The 20,613-nt window shown below is 30.7% G+C and overlaps 1 long non-coding RNA gene across 1 annotated transcript; it reads left to right on the top strand.

Annotated features, from left to right (window-relative positions):
- The first annotated feature begins 2,176 nt into the window (after positions 1 to 2,176).
- On the top strand, positions 2,177 to 3,538 carry LOC106334240. Its single transcript, XR_001268562.1, has 4 exons — positions 2,177 to 2,415; positions 2,507 to 2,726; positions 3,154 to 3,312; positions 3,476 to 3,538. It is a non-coding gene; the product is annotated as an uncharacterized LOC106334240 (long non-coding RNA).
- Positions 3,539 to 20,613: the final 17,075 nt, after the last annotated feature.

Below are 20,613 nucleotides of genomic sequence, written 5' to 3'. Positions count from 1 at the left end.
TGAAAATTTTGCAACTGATAATTAATTTGCATCAAAATTAAACGAGGTGATTGATAATATAATGTAATAATTATAAAGTGTTCAAAAATAGATCTTATGATTTGCAGATCATGAGTTTGTTAATCGTTTCATCAAAATCATGTAAAATAAATATTTTTAGCGATTTTGATTAATATTACTAAATTATCACTTAATCACATGCTTCTAAAAATATAGTAATGAGATTTTGAATTTTCAGTATTTGGAGCTAAAAATATTTTTAATGTTCTAATTATTATTATAAATTTATAGCATTGTGTATTTTTCATATATCTATATCCGTGAATTAGAGATGATAAACAAGTTGTCCCATTCCGTCATGTCCCAGAGCGTAGCGGAATTATATTCAAGCGGGTCACGACGGGTCAGGTCCCTGTAGGTCGCGGTCTCCGGAATAGCTGCCTAAACCCGCTCCGTTATATGTACGAGCCTTTGCGGGTCGGCTCGCGGAATAGCTGCCCAAATCCACTCTAGGACGTTTTAGGCCACTCTAGATTATGATTCAGGTCGTCGAATGAACTTGACATTATTCATTAGTTATTGATTTGCTTATATATTATTTAAAACAATAGTTGTACTTTTGTCATACTCCAAACATATTAACATACCAAGTAAAGATTATTGTAGAACATGTTTTTCATTAGCTTAAAACTCATAAATTCATAACCAATGATTTAGTTTGATGAATCCAAAAACTAATAAAACAAACACAAAATCAAGCTATCAATCCCAAAATAAATAAATAAAAACATCAAATCAAAACACCACCGAAACTCAAATCGTCATCGCGAGAACTCTTTTTTGTTTTCTCCGGAGAAGTCACACGAATCACTTTCTTCTCACTCTTTCTCTCTATCATTTTTCAGGTAAACAAGAAATGATGAAAAAAGAGACGCGGATCCTTCTAATCTGCATGACCCGTTTCGGTTCATCCCAAAGATTGTTCAGTTCTACAACAACCTGTTATGTGAGGCCTGCTATTTTACGACTTTGGAAAACTCTGGTTCAATACCGTTCCAAGACAGTTCTTTTCAGGCTAGACCCGCGGTCATCCACGATTGTCATTTCTGCCGTTAATCCAAGGACAACTGCCTTTTAAGTTTTAAACCATAAAAGTCGTTCAAAAATGTATATATTATCTGTTGGGGCTTAGACGGTCTTAAATGTTCAGCACAAACGCCTCTTATGCTGCCTCGACACTTGCTATATGGCTATATAATTAATCAAAACGAGGGAAGTTATCTTCTATGGAGACATGCAATTACTTTAACATGAGAAGATAATGTTAAATCTATATTTTAATTGATCCCATGATGATAAGTCCTTTTGACGTGCATGGGTGGCTATTATTATGCGTATGTATTAATGGGTTTTGTTTGTCTTTACATGGAAATTTCTGTGTTTCTATTGTTTTTTTTTTGGAACATTTTCTTGCATAAAATAAATAAAGTAGCAAAAGTGATTACAAGACCTACTTTAGTTATGTTAACTTGACGGACTAACGAAGCTCCGATGAAAATTAAAAACCCAATCAGAACCAGCCTTCAACCAGCCCATATAAAAAAGAAAAGAAAATAGAAAATAGAAAAAGCCCAAGTAAAGAGAGCGGCCATTACCCACATCAGGACGCATGGAAAAGGAAAATCTGAATCTCGTTAGAATCGAAAACCCTAGTTAGGATTTAACTGGAACCGTCAATGATAGAAAACCAGATTTGCATAAGAGAGCTGGCCCTGCGATTGCTTTCCGGTCTGAGAGAAGAGATTTTATTTTTGATGAGTCCAATGATCTTCTTCACTACCATGTCCACCGATCTGAATTTCCCTCGGTGAAGCCTTTCATTTCTTTCCCACCACACCTCGTAAACTGTTGCTTGCCAGGAGAGAATTGAAAGGTAGATATGATCCTTTGTACCAGTTAGAGACAGGAGAGAGTGAGTTACATCAGCCCACGAGTTGCTAGTTTGTGGGATCCTTAGTCTTGCAGCGTAGTAGGACCAGATGGCGATGGAGAATGGGCACTCAAAGTATAGATGATTCCTTGATTCGTCGGATAGGTTGCAGAGAAGGCAGCGAGGATCCGTTTGTAGGCCCCATTTGGTGCAGGAGGGGTTCACAATTTGCAATAGAGAGCTTCCTCGTGTTCAGAGGCAGACCGAGGTATCTGATAGGGAAGGTGCCTGCTGGGATGCCGCAAGTCTCTGTGATTGCATCAATTTCGACTTCAGAGAGGCCACTGGAGAAGAAACATGATTTTTCTACACTGATTGATAGTCCAGAGAAGGCCTTGAATTCATCAAGGACCTGGAGAATCATCTGTACTGAGTTGAGGGAACCATCCGTGAAGACTAGGATGTCATCGGCAAAGCATAAATGGGTAAGTCCTGATTCTTGACATCTAGGATGAAATCCAAATCTTCCCGATGTGCAGCTTCATTTAACTTATGAGATAATATGTTCATGACCAGGCCAAACAAGTAGGGCGATAGCGGATCACCCTGTCGAAGTCCCCTAGTGCCTTTGAAAAAACCGTGGAGTCTACCATTGATGCCAACAGAGAATGACGGGGAGGTGAAGCAGGCTGCGAGCCTCTGGATGTAGTCTTGTGGGAGGTTAAGAGATAGGAGGCAAGCAATGAGGAAGTCCCATCTTACAGAATCAAAAGCCTTGGCTATGTCCAGTTTTAAGGTGAGCTTTTTCTCCACTTGTTGTTTATGGTACCCCGAGACTAGCTCTGAAGCTAAGAGACAGTTTTCCAGTAGGAGCCTACCCTTAATGAAAGCAGTTTGATTAGGGAGGATGATGGAAGGGAGCAGAGGTTTGAGCCTGATAACTAGGATTTTAGAGATTACTTTGTAGAGGGTGTTGCAGCAAGAGATAGGCCTATAGTCTTTTATGATTGTAGCACCAGGGAATTTGGGTAGCAGAGTTAGAATGGTGGAGTTTGTAGAGGTAGGGAGGATGGAGGTTTTGAAAAAGGATGATATCGAGTTTATGACTTCTTGGCCTAGTATATCCCAAGCAGCTGTGTAGAAACCTGAAGTGAACCCGTCTGGTCCAGGGCTCTTGTTTTTATTGAGCTTAAACATTGTTTTGGTGATGTCTTCAAGTGTAGGCAGCCGAGAGAGAAGAGCCGCTTGAGCTTGAGAGCAGGAAAAGCGGTCTGTTCGGATCATGTCAGCAACAGAGGAGATCATCAGGGGGGTAGTTTTCGGAGTAGGCGGCCCAAGGATGTTCAAGAAGTGCGCCACAGCAAGGTTACCAATATCTTCAGGTGAAGTTGCTTCTATACCAGTAACACTAATAAGGATGATGATTGAGTTGAATGCCTTCCTAGCAGTAGCAACCTTGTGAAAGTAGCTAGTGTTCTGATCACCACACCTAAGCCAATTAATTCTCGATAATTGCTTGAAGTATTCCTCTTCAATCTTTTTCAGAAACTGGAGTTTTTCAAGGAGGGCTTTCTCTGCGGCAAAGTTATCTGATGTGGGTTGACGTAGTGAGAGCACCTGCGCATCCATGAACAAACAGTTAGTATCTAAAACTCTTTTTTGTATGTCTGAAAAATTTTCCTTGTTTAATGTCTTTAGAACACTCTTTAACTCTTTTTGCTTAACACTCAGTTGAGATAATGAGTGATTCTCCGATTCAGTGCAAACCCAGGTTTCAGCAACCAGTTTAAGGAAGTCAGGGTGAAGGGTGAGGTAATTGAAGAACTTGAATGGTTTTGTTCCGGCTTGAGGTAGAGGACAGATAGGTTCAATGCAACAGGGAGTGTGATCTGAGATATCAGGGGCATGGAACACGACAAGGCTACGGGGTTAAGAGTTTAACCAATGTTCATTGATCAAGGCGCGATCCAACTTCTTGGCTATAGGATTATCAGGTCGTTTGTTTGATACTTTTCACCATGATATCGCAGGTCCTGGATTTCCAATTGATGCAGGCAGGAGTTGAAATCAATCATAGGGCTAGAGATTTGCGAGATAGATGGTATTGAGTGCTCTGAAGGATGCCTTATTTCGTTGAAGTCTCCCCCAGCAAGCCAAGGGTATGAGCCTAGGTTGAGAGTAGCATGGAGATCCAGGAGCTCCACCCACAGCTCAGTGCGTTCTTCTACAGTGTTACCTGCATAGACCGCTGTGAAGTAGAAAGGTGGGACAGAAGGGTAATCGACACGGCAAGTCAAAGATTGTCTAGACTGGTGGGAGATGGTGATATTAAGATGGGGCTTCCAGATCAAGATGATCCTTCCGTCAGGGTCTGAGTGATGGTTTGAAACATAAGACCATGAAGGACAGATAAGGGCCATGGTCGGGCTGAGGGCAGGTTCTTTAATATGGGTTTCTAAAATGGCTCCTAAACTAATATGGTGAGTAGCTATCCACCTCCGAAAATTTGAATTCTTAGCAGATTCATTAATACCTCTGACATTCCAAAAAAATATGTTTTCTAAAATAAAAAAGGTTTTATAGGTTTTGGGTCTCTCCTTCTGATAGGAAAGAACCCACAGCGGGGGTAGTAAAATCTGAGGATGAAGATGAGGATGAGGGAAAAGAGGGATCAGAGGAGGGCGCAGGACCGGAGGGAGCGGGTGGTTCAGTAGGGGGGGTAGCAAGACAGGCGAAAGGGTTGATAGATAAGAGGTACTTACTAGGTGGGGGATGGGATGGGGACAGGGGTTTTTTAAAGTTTTTTGGATTGATGGGGCGAGGATGATGGACAGCAGGGAGGGCGAGGAGATGGGTTATTGTTTCAGGTAGTAAGGGAGTATCTTTAGTAAAGCTTTTCGCAAACACTACAGTGGGAGGCGATGGAGGAGGAGAGGAGGGGGAGTTAACAAAATACCATCATCAGTGACAGGAGGGAGACAAGAAGAGTGGGGGATAGTAGAAGGCATAGAGGGAGGAGAGGGGGAGAAACTAAAGGGAGTGGGGGTAGATGAGGTTCCTACAGAATCAGAAAGCTGTAGGAGTCCAACTACAGAGACCACAGGAGTAGATTCCCGAGAAGCGGGAGGGTTAGCCGGAGTCTCGAGAGAGAGAATTGGAGACGTCTGGGCACCAGGAGCAATGACTGAAGGTTCCCAAGCCATAGAGTCCTCTTGAGGAGGAGAACTAGATGGAGCTATTGGCTCGCTATGGCTGCACCCTGAAGGAGAAGAAGAGCTGGCTGGGACACTCTTCAATGGTCTTTCTTTTACCGGTGCAGGTTTGGAAGGTTTCCATTTACTAGAAGGGCAATGAGTCTCCAGATGACCCAATTCATTGCAGCAGGGACAGATGGGAGGGGTCCAAGCAATATCAACAGTAACAACTTCGCCATTGTCTCTTTCGAGTTCTCCACTACGAGGCAAAGGTTTGGTGCAATCAACTCTACATTTAATATGTGCAATATTAATGTTCACTCTCCTCATGGTAAAGTCGTCTACTTCAAGAGGGTGACCAATGAGGTCTCCTACTCTGCCGAGGCCTTCTTGGGTATATAAATCAAAGGGTATACCCTTGAAATGAGCCCAAAGAGGGATTGAGGTGAATGAGGGAGGCTGAGTCGCGACTGAAGCAGACCATTGAGCAACATAGAAAAGTACGTTTCCTATATGCCAGAATTCCTGGTCCACAATTTTCTTCCTTATTGTCGAGTTAGGTATCCTTACTAACATTGATCTTGACTCTGGTCGCAGGTGAATCTCCAGTTTCAAGCCACGCCCCCAGATGTGGGTTAGAACACTCTGGATTTGAGCATAGGCTGGAGTTTTTCCAAGGAAAACTCCTAAGATGAAGTCTTGATGCAGATCTGCACCTTTTTGGAAAACCGAGTCTGGGATTTTTATCCTTAGCGTGCCATCAGCAGAGAAACTAGGGTTAGCAACGTTTTTTAGAGTCTTATCAGTAGATTGTTGGAGACTCTTCGCCCAGTTATTTGGGAGAGGTTTAACTGTATGGTTCCTTGGGGCTTTGAGTTAGTGGAGTTACTGCCTGTTGGAATTGAAGTTTTAGTAGGAGCACCATCAGTAGGGTTTTGGAGGGGCTGGGATTGAAGGATGGGGTCGGAAGTAAGCAGAGGACCAGAGACATTCATGGCTGGTGCTGCTGAACTTTGAAGTGGCTGTGTTTCTATTGTTGTTAGGTAAAATTCATGTGAACGGTATTCGTATGATATATAAATTACCGATATAATATTTTATATATGGGTTAATCTCCTAAAGAAAAGTTTTATGATAAAAATAGCACACAGGAGAAAAAACAACTAAAATATCTATATTATTAAAACTGAAATACATTTTAGCACTGTTTGGAAACATGAATAGTAATATAACTGAGAATTATTTAGAAACGTGGATAGCAGTATTACATTAATTATATTTTCATCACTCATATTAACAAATTTATTAATTATATTACCTTAAAAATATTTCACATCATTAATTATATTACAATAATAATAATAGTGTAGATTTTTATTTATTAATTAATCAATATTAATTTTGTGCCAATTATAAATCTATATTATTAAAACTGAAATACATTTTAGTACTGTTTGGAAACATAAATAGTAATATAACTGAGAATTATTTAGAAACGTGATAGCAGTATTACATTAATTCTATTTCCATCACTCGTATTAACAAATTTATTAATTATATTGCATTAAAAATATTTCACATCATTAATTATATTACCATAATAATAATAGTGTAGATTTTTATTTATTAGTTAATCAATATTAATTTTGTGCCAATTATAAAATAAAATAAAAAGTAAAATAACTTAGTTTTGCATTAGGTTAAACGTTTGGTTAAGTTTGTTTTACTAAAACATTTTTTTCTAATTTCAATCGGTGGAAAATTACGTAGCCAAAAACATATTTCAAAGACATGTTTTGTGAATAAAATCATAACTTAAATCAAAATAATAAAACCGAATTACATTTATTGTCACTTAATTTTTCACTCAATATAATTGTCTTACTAAATAAAAAACTCTTTCTATTTCACTTAATTTAGCCAAACACATAGAAGAGGTCTTTTTTATTAGTTTATAAAATCAGTTAGACATGAACACTAGATATCCACTTAGGTACGAGTTGTTCCTTTCGGGTATCTTTTTTTGTTTTAAAATTACTCCCTCCTTGAATATTATAAATTTATGTGTGGTTTTTGAGTTGGGTCATTTTGAGTCTAGATGAGTTCGGTTCTGATGTATGACCCTAAAAATATCTAAATAACCAATGTATTTGAAACGTTTTGGATATTTCTACCAAAAATAACCATATTATTTGATTCGATTCAGGTCTTTTGAATACAATTAGTTATATTACGACATATCTAAAATATAAAACACTAATTATGAAAACAAATATTAATGTATAAAAATATAAGTATAGTGTTAGTTTTGTAATTTCATTAGTTATATTACTTTAACAATACATCACATCATTAATTATATTTACCATAACAATACATCAAATAATTAGTTATAATATACCACAAAAGTAATAGTGCAGTTTTTTAATTTATTAGTTAATCAGTATTAACTTTGTGCAATTATAAAAAACAAAAATGTAAGATAACCAAGTTTTGCACACGGTTAATAGTTTAGTTTAATCTGTTTTACTAAAACTTTCTTTTGTCTTATTTCCAATTGGTGAAAAATTACATAGCCAAACACATAATTCAAAGGCATAGTTTATGTGAACAAAATAATAATTTAAATCAAAATAATTAAAACATATTACATTTATTGTCAGATAATGTTTCACTTCATATAACTATTTTACTAAATAAAAAATTCTTTCTATTTTTCTTATTTATCCAAATATATAGAAAGAGTTTTTTTTTTAATTTATTTACAGAATCAGTTAGGTATGGACATTCAGATACTCATTCAGGTACAAGTTGTTTCTTTCGGGATTAAATTTTTTTTGGATTTTGAAATTAGGCGCCACTTGGATATTATAAATTTATGTATGATGTTTGAGCTGGGTCTTCCCAGGTCTGAATGATTTTGATTCTGATGTGCAGAAACATAAAAATATCTAAATACTAAATATATCTGAAATGGGTTCAGATATTTGTACCGGCAATAATCTTATTACACGATTCAGTCCGAATATTTTCAATACAATTAGTTATACGACGACACATCTTAAATATACAACACTAATTATAAAATAACGAATAAAAATTTATAAAACCGTATAAATTAACCCCCACACAGGCGTGCGGATCAATCTCTAGTATTATATTAAAGTTAAAGCTAAACACATTTAATGAATCATACATTAATAAAAAAAAGTGGATAATTCTTAAAAGAACATAATTTTTTCAACAAAAAGCTCATAAAAATGACTAAAAGAGATTTCACTAAAGATGTAAAAGACATATATATATATTCAATCTATAAATAAAACAAATAACAAAATAAATATTTCTAGAAAAAAAATTTCAATTAAATTATTTTTTAGTTTTCAATTTTTTTAAAAAAATTTTTGAAATCTAATTTTTTAAAAACTATTATAAGTTTTTTTAATTATAAATCTTGATTATTATTATTTTAAATAACTTCTTAATCCCACCTCATCAAACTCTCTCCTTTAAATCTAAGCTTTGAATTTATATTAGTTAATCTTATGAATATAAATATAATTTACATTTTAGTGAAACATGTTTTGGTCATTTTTAACTTAGTGCGCTATTTCGTGATAAACTTTTTTGAGTCTATCCTAAAATATTTTTCTAAATATTCTAATAATTATTATTTTAAATTTATATGATAAATTTTAAATTCTAGATCCTAATATATATATATATATATATATATTCTGCTCTCTACTGAATTTGTCATTTTCTATTTTGTCTGTGTTATTTTCAAGATAGTTTTTTGTGCTATTAGAATATATTAGGGGGATTGTTCCCGCGCAAGCGCGGAGTTGTGGACAGAGTTCTTGTTTCATCTCAATATTTACTAGGGTTGTTGTAGTTGTGAATTTTGTGTTTTGGGTTGATCATTGTTTTTCAAGTTTTTTATTGTTATAGGGCTAGAGTTGTGATGGTGAACTGTGTATGCATTGTTTACCACTTATGAAGGACTAAACTGTGTTAGTACATAGTTTGTTAGTACATAATTATGATTGACATAGTTTGTGGTGTTGTTTGCTGTGTCACTGAGACTTATTGTTTGTTTGTCTTTTAAATTTGTTTCTTGTACTGTTGAGATTACATAAATTATATTAAGATTGTTGAGAGTATCTTTTGTTTCTGAATATTTTTTCTCCAGTTTAATTGTGTAAGTTGTGTGTATTAAATAATAATTTTTATTATCCTTATTATGTTTGTTATATGTTTTTTATAACTTATTACTTTTACCGGACCTTTAAAATAAATACACGTAGACTTGTAGAAATGACTATAAAATGAGTGACAATTCTGAGTATTTGGGTCTTAATGAGTTTTAAACAAATATATGTATTTCTCATAAGAAGATAATAACATTGGTCTGTTGACATTGGGCATGTAAGTTATTTTCATAAGACAAGAAGAGTGAGCAGATGGAGATGTTGTTGCTGCCTTTGTGTCTATCGGGATTGTATCTTGTATCTCCTGGTGTGTCTGTGTTTGTTTCTCTTTTATTTGATGGGTAATATGTAAATAAAAATCGTCGTTAGTTGTATTTATCAGAGTTCATAACTTACTCTGCTTTTTTTGTTTAGGTCATTTCACTGATCTTGGTTGTCGTCTTCGTCTTCTTTGTAAACATCTACGAAAGTAAGTTTGTAAATTGTTAAATAACTGGCCGTGTAGTTTGTATTTGTTTAGCTGGCTCGATATATGTGTTGTTGAGTTTTAGTTGAGGTGATTGGTTTGGTATATTTGTTTTGAAGTTTATTCGTAAGATTAAACAAAAAAAAGAAGTGATCATTAATGATTCATCTTTTTTGGGATTCTAGTTTTTGGTGTTTTGATTGTTTGAGTAGTTGTGGTTTCTTTTAAGCTATAAAATAAAGGTTTGTGTAAAATTAGTTTGATAAGTAAGGGAGATAAATAGACAACCACAGATCTTGGGTATGAAATATTTTTGATTATTGATGTTAGCATAATATAAACAATAATATAAAGGGAATTGTATGTTGATTGTTTCTTACAGATCAATGAGCAAACGGGTAACGACTCGAGTTGTTTCTTTGGTGAGGTCAGAGCCCTGGACAGAACGGATTTTCCCAACCACATATGCGAGTTTAAATATCAGTTATGATATCAAAACATAATATAAACCCATATGCAATATGATAATATACATGAGAGTTATAGGTTTGTGTTCGCAATCACTTGGAGATTGTCGAACAATCTAATCATGACTGGTGATTGAACTCAAGAGCACATGTGATGACTTCATCAATAATGGTTGGTGAGATGAAACGAATGAGGAATGGATAATCAGTTATATTGTACATGCTTGAGCACCTAGTAACCTCAAAATGATCGACTTTCACAATAGAACCGGCTTTCAAAGATTGCATGTAATGATTAGTGTGTCCAGTAGAAATAAACCCATGAATCACGGAATCTGCAAATAATATTATTCAACAAAAAATCAGGAAATCAATTAAAAATTATGTTGAATAAGTTTGATAGATCGAAGATTAACTTACCTTTTCATCAAGGAAGAGAACTGTGATTCCCATAAACTTCATGTCTTTCTTGAAGTTTAGGGAATCCCAGAAGCAGAGGAGGCCAGAGGCTATGCTCTGACTACTATGACCAAGACGGAGAGACTCGAAGGTTGAGTGACGGACGCCTGGGATGCCGGTTTGAGGAACTGGAGAGGCTGAGAGAAACATTTTCTAGAAGATAGTTAAAGCTAAGAGGAATCAATGAATTTTGTGGAGATGCAAATTGGGTTCATCAAATATGAGAATCATATATATATGGTTTACAAAGGGGCTACAAATCAGGAACATTTATGATCAAGCGATTAAAGATGGGGAGATGAAGAGTTCACCGGTGAAAAAATAGATTACGAACAAACACACGACGCAACTCTGTAACTCAGACTTTTCTGAGACAATGATGAAAAGAACCCTAACTCATGTTAAACGACGACAGTTTACAATATGAGAAAACTATAATTGTTGCAAACTTGAGGTTTTTTTTCATATAACGTGATGAATCTCATTTAAAAATGAAACCCATAATACACTTGTAGGTCCGGTCCTCAGAGGAAGCCGAAGAAGCAAGGGATTCTGACCTTCATAAATATATATTAGTTTCGGCCATAAACGTACAAAGTATCATTTAGTTTATTGGTATAAATGTTGGTGTTTATATCTTAATAACCCGGGTTTGGACAATGGGTTTGACACTTTTTTCACACTTTTTAAAAGTAGAGGCTACAAAACCCTGACGTGGCGCGCTGAGGAGTGAGCAAACTGCCTCGTTATAATGTAGACTAGATTTTCAACTCGCGCAAGTTTATTTTAATAATAAGTTTAATTTCATAATAATTTCAAAATAACATGGATACGGTTTATTTACATTTTTTGTGAAATCATATAAAAAATATGTTTTATTATTTTGATGAATTGTTTAAATTACCACTTTTTTAATACTATTTTCATATTTACCTTAATCACATTTACCTTTAGTTTTTAAAAAGTAACACTTATATCCATAGGGTTAACTAATATAGACTTAAGATTTAGATTTGAGAGGTGGACTTTTGGAGGGTGGGCCGGTGGGGTTTAAGATTTTTTTAAAAAAATAAATATTCAAAAAAAAATCAAGAAAACAAATTTTAAACATTTTTATAAGAAGGTTAGAATTTAAAAACGTATAATTCTAAAACTAAAAATATATATTTTTATTTAAATAATTATTTAAATTTATATATATTAAAAATAAGTGTAGAAGGGTCTTTCGACTATTTAATGAAATATCATACTTTATGTATTTGTAAAAATGCCCCTCTAATGAAAGGAAACATGAATAGTGGTACCAAAATGATGTAAAATCAAAATTTCCATTTTATTTTTCCTATTTAAATTTATTTTAAATCATACCTTTTAAATAATTAATATTTAGGTATATTTTTTCTTGTATATATGTATTTATAAATGTGCTTATACTAATCATATTTTTAAGAAAATGGATTGTATAATGTGTATTAACTAATACTATACTGTTATAAATAATTTTATTATAATTTTGTATCTATCATTTTTTTGATGACATAAAGGATTAATCCATATGCACAATGTCGATTTTTTTCATTGTATTTACCAAATATTACCATGAAATTATGGTTATTATATACTTATTGTTTATATATATATTCGAAGTACTCTTATTTAATTGTTTAAAATTCAAATCAAATATTATAATATTTAGATTTAGGTTTTGATTATAATAACAATTTTGATGATATTTAAACAATATTAAATATATTTGTTTAGATGTAAGAAAAGAGGAAATAAATATATAGAATTTTAAACTAACATTAATTAATGTTTTATTTATTAAAATATATAAAATATAAAATATTAGATATATCTTCTACTTGATCTAGTTAGAGTATAAATTAATCTTGGGGTTATGATGTTTTATTAGTTCACATCTATTTTTTTAATTTTTAGACGTTTGTCACAAATTCATTGTTTCTAATTTGTTGATTAATATTTCTTAGATAATATAATTTTCACTGAGAATATATAATGAATATACCCCATATTTATTTTTATTTTTTGTCGCTGGGATTATACTTTAATGTCAATATTATTTGTAAATGATATTATAAATTTCAGCTAATTTATTTGGTGAACCTCTTTAGATTTTATTATGTTTTCCTATATTTTATTACTTCTTCAATTATATTTCTTTGATAAACTCGTTTGAAATTATTTTTAATTGTATATGTTTTGTTAATTACTTTAATAAAGTGTCATATGTATGGATCCTATAACTTTTACTGATGAATTACATTAAATACTTATGAAAAATCACCATGTACTTTGTTTTATTATTATTGACCTTAGCCTAAAAAATTTTGTAGATTAAAAATATCTTTAGGCTTATTTCAAAAAAAAAAACTATTTGAATAGATTAATGAAGTTGTATTATAATTTTCTAAAAAATGTTGTTCCAAAAAATAAATAGTAGTGTTATTATAGTTTTAACTGTTGATATATTAATTCATTTGATTGATAAACGGCAGTTTGAAAATATATAGATAAATGGGCTAGTTAACAATATGTTTCTTACATAATTAAAATACTTTTATCATCATTTATCTATAATAAAACTTTGTATACTTATTGTAAACAATTGAATTGGCTCACTAAAAAAAAGACCAAATTAAACCATTATTTTTTAAAAAACTTGTGTGACTGAGTATAAACTTATACTATTTTTATGCCGATATCTATATATTTAAGATTATTTTAACTATCTATTTTATTTTGATGTATATGTTATTTGTATGACTTGACAAAATTTATGATATAATTTTTATCAATATTTTTATGTTTATTTTTGAGAGACTTAGCTTATATATCAAGTTAGTTTTTTTTCTTTTTGTTTTTTTTATCTTAATTGATATTTTAAGTTTATTTAACAGATTTTTTTTATAGAAATTTCAGATTTATAAACATATTAACCTATGATTCTATTTTGGCATGTTTTTGATAGTTTTAAATTATATCCTCATAAAAAGACATAATTTTTTTTTTTGTTAAAATCTTTTATATTGAATTTTCAATAATTTAATATAAATATAAATCTAACTTTATTTTCAATAATTTAATATAAATAGAAATCTAACTTTTAAGATAATTTTTACATTTTTAGTTTATATTTTTGTAGTTTTGTATTAATTTTAATTTTTACATGCATGAATATTTGGTTTTGTTTTATAAAAAACTTGATTTGTTTTTAAAAACAGTTCTTTTTGGTTAGTTAGAATCTTATGTTTAATTTAAAACATTTATTTTATATTTCAAGTAAATTATTTTGATAAATAATTTTTTAACTTATTCTGTTTTCATTTTATTTTGAAAGAAATAGTTTTCTGATTTTTTCTATTAAAAAATATCAAATTAAGTTGTTGATTTGGCATATTTTCAAATTTTATATGAACGCATCAAATAACATATGTCTAAATTTTGAAATAATATGTGCTTTCAATTCATATTTATTTAGTATTTTAAATTCTTGGATTTTTTAAAATTAATATTTGTTAATTAATTTACGGTCATCGTTCAAAGATTTAGTTTATATAGTAAATAATATGTGGATATTCATTGATTTATAGAGTTAACTTATCTATAATATATCCTATTTGTGAATATTTTAAATAGCATATAAATTAAACTTTTAAAATTGCATCAACTTGTATATAGTATATGGTATTTGTTATTTTCAATATCATATAACCTAAACTTTAAAACCGCGTGTTTTGAATTTATATAGTTATTTTTATGTTAATTTTCACAAATCAATTAAACTTTAAATAACTTATATATAGTTTTTTTTACCTTTAAGTTTAACTTCTTATGTTGATTTATATTTTGCTTTGAAATAAACAATTTTTGGTAATATTAACATTTTTAGAAGAGAAAAATGATTTGGCATATTTTTAATGCTTTAGAATAATATGTGGACATTTTCAATAATTTATAACATCAACTTATATATAGTATATGTTATTTGTGAATATTGTCAATGACGTATAACCTAAAATTTGATACCACGTGTTTTAAACATATATAGTTATAATTGTTTGAAAGTCTTGCATTTTTATATTTTTGTTTCAATTTCTATAATATTACAAATATTAAGCTATTTTAATATAATGTTTTACTTTTGTTAACTTAATTTTGCAAAAAACCAGTTTAAGATTAAGTACTTGTATTTAATGTTTAAAATATTGTAAGTTTAAATATTTATATTGATTTATATTTTATTTTGAAATAAACATTTTTGGTAATATTGACTTTTTAGAAATAACCAAAGAAATAATTATTTCAGAATCAAGCATTTTAAATTTTATATTGAATTTCGAAAAAATTATATATATTAAGTTGATTTTTATTTAATTTTAATTTTGTTTAATTATCTTATTTGATATTGATTTCTATTTTATTGTTTGAAAGTACTTCAATTTTTATTAATAATTATCTTTGTTATTTATTTTTATGTTAAATTAAAAAAAAATCAATTTAAAATTAAGTAACTTATATATAATATTTTAAATTTTGTAAGTTTAACTTTTTATATTGATACTATATATTATTTGTGAATATTTTCAATAGCATATAACCCAAAAATTGAAATTACATGTTTTAATTTTTATAGTTATAATTGTTTGAAAGTCTTGCATTTTTTTTAATTTTCGAAAATTAATTATATATTCAGTTAACTTATATATATAATCTATTTACTTTTGTTAGCTTTCCTTATTTGATATTGATTTATGTTTTATTTAAAGTCAACAAAATTTTGGAAATATTGGTTTTTTTGAAAGTATTAAACTAAAATAATGATTTGCCATATTATGATTAGTTGTTTTAAATCCTATGTGTTTTAAATCATATTATTGAATATTTTCAATAGCATATAACCTAAACTTTAAAATCTTGTGTCTTAAATTTATATTGTTGTTCATATTATGATTAGTTGTTTTAAATACTATGTGTTTTAAATCATATTATGGAACATTTTCAATAGCATATACCCTAAACTTTAAAAATCATGTGTCTTAAATTTTTATAGTTCTTATTGTTAAAATATCTTGCATTTTTAAATTAATTATTATATTTGTAAGATATTTTATGTAACTTCCGAAAATATATTTTCTATTAAGTTAAATTATATATAATTCTTTGAATTTTGTAAGTTTGTCTTATTTAAATTGATTTCTATTCTATTATGAAGTAAACAATTTTTGAAAACATTGACATATTTAAAAATTGAAAATTAAATATCTGATGTGTCAAAACACGACTGAAAGTTTAACATCCTACGTGGACGTTCTTAGTGACTTATAGCCTCAGCCCTCAACTTTTATATAGTATAGATTTCTCTATGTATATCTAGCATAACTCTATTTTTATATGTTACATAAGAGCATATCTAACCCTAAGCTATTTTTGCCTCTATATTCTATAATAGAGTAAAATCTACTCTAACTCATCTCTATTTCTTCCCCTAAAATAGAGATTGCTATTTTTTTCTATATATTTGGAGGTAAAAATAGCATTCCTCTATAATAGAAGTAAACTTTTTTATTTACAAATTAGTCTTTTACTTTTTTGTAATTATGATAAAAGTATTTATTTATGGAGAAATACAATTTCTTTTTACATATAACAACACAATTTTTTGTTTACATAATAATTCTTAAGTTTTCACAATTATAAATAACACAAATAAAAAAATTATTATTATTTTATGTAAAACGAAAATTTTTATTTAACAAATGATATTTGAAGTTTTATATGTAATTAAAGTTCAAATTAAAATTAAAAGTTTCACTTATACTTTTCATATGGATAACATATTTAAGTTCAATCTAAATATTAATTAATACAACATACTCCAACAACTTTGATAAAAACTCATTTCAGAATGCATTAATAATCATTTATAGGAAAATATAGTAATATTGATGGTTAGATAATGTCTATTTTATTTTATTATATTTTGTATTATGTCTTTTTGAGTAAAATATTTAGTTTACATAATATTGCAATTTTATGAAAAATCAAAAATTAAATTAAAATGATCAATTTTTAACATTTATAAGTAAAATGTGTTAATTGTAAAACATAAAAAGAATCTTGTAAGAATATTTTTTTATAGGAAAATATAGAGAAATACATTGGAGAGGAACTCAACTCTATTATAGAATTCCTCTATTATAGAAAAAAAAATAGGGAAATACATTGGAGATGGTCTAAGTGTGCGGTAATTTAAATCTATTAGATAAATATACAGAAACATAACACAATGCTTTGTTTACTTGACATTAAAGAAAACAATATTTTTAAAATAGCAATGTAACTAATTGCAAATGGTTGCAGACGATAATACATGTTATTAAAGATGCAGGTAGGTACGGTGCTTTATATAGCTGGACCGTTTAAAAGTTTCTGTTGTGTGTTTCTTCCAGCTTTATGATTCTCACTTCTTCTGGGAGAAAAATTTAAAAGTCATTAATAAAAAACAATTACGTCAATAAAACATAATTAGGTGTATTATACATTTAAACATATTATAAAACAAACAAATACTACTAAATAAGACGTCATAATTTGTAGTTAAGCCTATCCCGTTTCTTCACCAAAACGACAGTCACGCAACGTGCGTGACTAGACGTAACCAAACTCGATAGGAACAAACTTTAAAATAAAATAAAAAGAAAAAGAAAAACACGAGTTATTCGTTCTGGCTTTTACCTGCGAGACCCACGTGCGTTGGAAAGGAGACTGCTCACCGACGTGGCCTATGTTCATTAGTTTCCTGAATAACCGACAAGTCACTCCAGCGTTACCCTCTCCCAATGTAAAAACGACTCCAATTAAAAATCCTTTTTAATAGAATGTCTCGAGTCCACCAATCAGATCTCAGAAGCCAATCAGACCTCATTCGTAATAAATTGGATTGAATAACTTCGCTTCGAGTCCGCCCGTCAGCGCGTGTGGTTCACTGGTTCGATATGAGAAAGTGCGATATGACATGGCATGTTGCGATAAAGATGAAAGACCAGATTATTTTTTGTCTTGCATTAAAAAGTTAAAAACCAAAGAACCTGAGTTTGTAAATTCTACTCTAATTTTAGTGTTTCCTTATTGAAGTTTAGTTAAAAAAATTATGGGAAAATACTCATAACGAGCTGTGTTTTATTTATGTTTCATTCAAAATTTTAATACGTTCTCGTTTTAATGAATGTTTTTCTTAAGTAACAATAATTTCAATGTATTAATTATTAAGCAGGGAAGTAGGGGTTGGTCTGTAGGTTAGGGTTCAAAAATGGGAAAGATTAGAAGAATGGAAGCATGAAGATATGACCCATTTCTTGAATTAATGCTTCTTAATCTGACGACACGTGTAGGCCCCACGTGTGATCACTTCACATTATTTTTAAAAATGTACAACAAAACAGAGTCCAGCATTAGATATTATATGCTCTCTCCCTTTTACTATGTAATTAACGCCCACTCAATTTTTTTAATTAACTGTACAAAGGTAACCCCAAAACATCTTGTCATGGGTTGGTAATGACACATTAGCAGTGCTAAAGAATGATTCCTTTTCTTTTTGCCAATGGGGTTCTACAGTGTAAGAGCAGATGCGTCGCAGTACGCTGAATGTTTCTTATGCGGTGAGAGGGCCCACGATTGTTGAAAAAACTGTGCCTCAGGGCAAATTCATCGGGGGAAATTAATTAGTTTCTTAGCGAGGTGGGTCCCAACGAAACACAAAAAATTGGTAACAGAAAGCCCAGATTAAAGATCGACTATTGTTGGACTGTTTACAGGTCCCACTGACATATGTCGGTCTACAATTGGTGCATTTTTTTAATTTTTTTTTATCAGAAAAAAAAATTAATTTTTTTTTTTAAGAAACCTATTAAGGGTTTTATGGGATAATCACGGTCTTATAGTTGAAGAATAAGAACCCCTTGTGGGTTTTGGGATACTGATGCTCTAATATCATATGATAACTCTAACAAAGCATAGGAAAATACTCAAGCCATGTCTTATGTCTTAATATTTCGAATACGGTATAAAATATTTATTGATACCAAACAAGATTTCTTAACTAGAAAGCCAGCACAAAAATAGAGCACATTTTCCTCGTTTTCCATCAACCCTATTTTTCCAATTCGCAGCATGGACCGATCATCAAGAATATAGAAACAAAAATAAAAAAAAAGTTGTTTGGCCATACAGATTTACTTTAGCTATTAGTATCAGTAATTGACAAGAAAGGGAACATTCATGTGTGTGAGTATGTACTAATTAACTACACATCTGGATAGTTGTTATACCCGTTCAGATCAACTATAACAAATTCAACAGTATTTGTATCGTGTTTTGAACATCGAGTTTTTTATACATTTTAAAAAAAAATTATATTAATCTTCCCGAAATAGGAAAGAGTTTAGACTACAGACACGACTCGTTCAAAACAACTCAAATCACAAATTTTGTAACTAGCTTAGTTCGTTCGACCATCTAAGAGCATCTCCAACCCATCTTTATAATAGATATCTCTAAAATAGATGAACAAATAGAGATGGTGTTTTTGCTCCAATATGTTCCTCTATAATAGATGAATGCTATATTTACCTCTATAAATAGAAGAATCCTATTTTTTTTCCTAAATATAGAGAAAAAAATAGTATTACTCTATTTATGGAGGCAAATATAGCATTCCTCTATTATAGAGGAACACATTGGAGCAAAAACACCATTTCTATTTTAGTGATTTTTATTATGGAATTGGGTTGGAGATGGTCTAACCCGATAAGTTCCGTTAGTTCGGATCCTAATTTTCCAAAAATCTAATATCGTTCTCAAACGTTGACTTAAACCACGAAAAGGTGAGATTCATCGAGACTTCCCTTAACGTATCCGATGTAGCTAATCCCTGATGAACTCATCAATGCCTACATTCCTCACCGACCACAGAGACTTCCCTTTGACGTTTCCGATGACTATTTTATACATTGTTTCTTACATTTATCTTTTAAACAGCATACTGTACCATTTAGTCTATGTTCGTTTGCCAAACTCTGTATTTATTAGTGTACTATTAGTTTCAATTATAGGTGTATCAATAGGTGTGTATCACTATGTATATGTCCGAACAATGGTCCAAAATGTTCAGTAAAATACAGAAACTATGTGTATATATATATATATATATATATATATATAATTTGAACAAGGTTGATTGTTCATCTGGATAATTAGCAAGATAATAAATAATGTAGGATTAATTTTGACCCAAAAAAATGTAGGATTAATTATGATACAAATTAACTGTTTTACAAATTATCAACAAGCTGAACACATGCTTTGCAAAAGCTGTGTCTACTTTTTGTGTTTGATTATAAAATTGACAAGGTATAAAATTCGAAGGCTTTCAGGACACCAAATAAATATTTATTTATATGTTGATAGACATACGCTTAAAGACTCCACATAGTTTAAGATACGGATTAACAAATACATAAACTAAAGAAAAGAAAAGAAAAGAGTTTTTGTTAGAAACCAAATGATCATCGACCATGGACCAGCCCGTACTGCAGGTCCAATCCGGGACACGATAAAGACAACCAGAGACTATGTGTTTATCTAGTATATATTCCATGTATATCTGTAACATAGTGTTTATCATTATCTTTATTTTGTTAGGATAAACATGACCTTATGACGGTCTAATACCTTATATATATATGGACCTTATGGTCGACAGCAATGATAACAGAAGTATTTCCCCAACACTTCATTTACAACACGTTATCAGCACGACGTTGCTCTCATAAACCCTAACCCTAAAAACCAGAAATAAATC

Source organism: Brassica oleracea, chromosome C3 (genome assembly GCF_000695525.1).
Source record: "Brassica oleracea var. oleracea cultivar TO1000 chromosome C3, BOL, whole genome shotgun sequence".
Classification (NCBI taxonomy): Eukaryota; Viridiplantae; Streptophyta; class Magnoliopsida; order Brassicales; family Brassicaceae; genus Brassica; species Brassica oleracea.
This window is presented reverse-complemented; position numbering and strand designations above follow the sequence as displayed.